We start from the raw sequence: 2046 nt of genomic DNA on the forward strand, positions 1-2046 counted from the left end.
TTCCTTCCTTCCTTCCTTCCTTCCTTCCTTCCTTCCTTCCTTCCTTCCTTCCTTCCTTCCTTCCTTCCTTCCTTTCTTTTCTTTCTTTTCTTTTTTTCTATTTTTGTCCAATCATAGGTTTTGGGGAAACAGGTGATACTTGGTTACATGAGTAAGTTCTTTAGTGGTGATTTGTGAGATTTCAGTGCACTCACCACCTGAGAAATATACACGGAACCCAATTTATAGCCTTTTATCTCTTACCCCTTTCCTACCTTTCCCTGAGTCCCCAAAGTCCATTGTATCATTCTTATGCCTTTGCATCCTCATAGCTCTTACTTATAAGTGAGAACATACGATTCTTGGTTTCCCATTCCTGAGTTGCTTCACTTAGGATAATAGTCTTCAGTCTGTCCAGGTTGTTGCAAATGCCATTAATTCATCCCTTCTTATGGTTGAGTAGTATTCCGTTGTACATAATACATATACCACAGTTTCTTTACTCACTTATTGACTGATGGGCATTTGGGCTGGTTCCATGTTTTTGCAACTGCAAATTGTGCTGCTATAAATGTGTGTGCAGATATTTTTTTTATACAATGACTTCTTTCTCTCTGGGTAGATACTCAGTAGTGGAATTGCTGAATCATATGGTAGTTTTACTTTTAGTTCTTTAAGGAATCTCCACATCATTTCCATAGTGGTTTTACTAGTTTACATTCCCACCAGCAGTGTAATAGTGTTCCCTGTTCATCGCATCCACACCAACACCTATTATTTTTTTACCTTTTGATTATGGCCATTTCTGTGGGAGTAAGGTGGTATCACACTGTGGTTTTGATTGGCATATCCCTGATCATTAGTGATGTTGAGCATTTTTTTATATGTTTGTTGGCCATTTGTATATCTTCTTTTGAGAATTGTCTATTCATGTCCTTAGCCCACTTTTTATGGAATTATTTGTTTTTTTCTTGCTAATGTGTTTGAGTTCCTTGTAGATTCTGGGTATTAGTCCTTTGTCAGATGTATAGATTACGAAGCTTTTCTCCCACTCTGTGGGTTGTCTGTTTACTTTGCTAATTGTTCCTTTTCCTGTGCAAAAGCTTTTTAGTTTAATTTAGTTCCACCTATTTGTCTTTGTTTTTGTTGCATTTGCTTTTGGGTTCTTAGTCATGAGATGGTTGCCTAAGCCAATGTCTAGAAGGATTTTTCTGATGTTACATTCTAGAGTTTTTATAGTTTGAGGTCTTGAATTTAACTATTTCATCTATCTTGAGTTGATTTTCATATAAGGGGAGAGATGAGGATCCAGTTTTATTCTCCTAAATGTGGCTTGCCAAGTATCCCAGCACCATTTATTGAATAGGGTGTCCTTTTCCCACTTTATGTTATTGTTTTCCTTGTTGAAGACCAGTTGGCTGTGTGTATTTGGGTTTATTTCTGGGTTCTCTACTCTGTTCCATTGGTCTATGTTCCTATTTTTATACCAGTACCATGCTGTTTTGGTGACTATGGCCTTATAGTACAGTTTGAAATCAGGTAGTGTGATGCCTTCAGATTTGTTCTTTTTGCTTAGTCTTGCTTTAGCTATGTGGGCTCTTTTTTGGTTTCTTATAAATTTTAGAATTTTTTTTTCTAATTCTGTGAAGAATGATGGTGGTATTTTGATGGGAATTGAATTGAATTTGTAGATTGCTTTTAGCAGTGTGGCCATTTTCACAGTATTGATTCTACCCATTCATGAGCATGGAATATGTTTTCATTTGCTTGTGTCTAGAGACATCCGCAATTTTGAAGTGAAAGATGGAAAGGACCTGGTCTTGGGAAGTGGATTTGGAGAGTGGATGGAAACAAGACACAAACCAGATTGATGTGAGAGGCAAGGAAGACGGAAGGATAAGAAGTAATGCTGGTGGGCCGGGCGCGGTGGCTCACGCCTGTAATCCCAGCACTTTGGGAGACCCAGGCGGGTGGATCACGAGGTCAAGAGATCAAGACCATCTTGGTCAGCATGGTGAAACCCCGTCTCTACTAAAAATACAAAAAATTAGCTGGGCATGGTGGCGC

Source organism: Cebus imitator, unplaced genomic scaffold (genome assembly GCF_001604975.1).
Source record: "Cebus imitator isolate Cc_AM_T3 unplaced genomic scaffold, Cebus_imitator-1.0 Scaffold124, whole genome shotgun sequence".
Lineage (NCBI taxonomy): Eukaryota > Metazoa > Chordata > Mammalia > Primates > Cebidae > Cebus > Cebus imitator.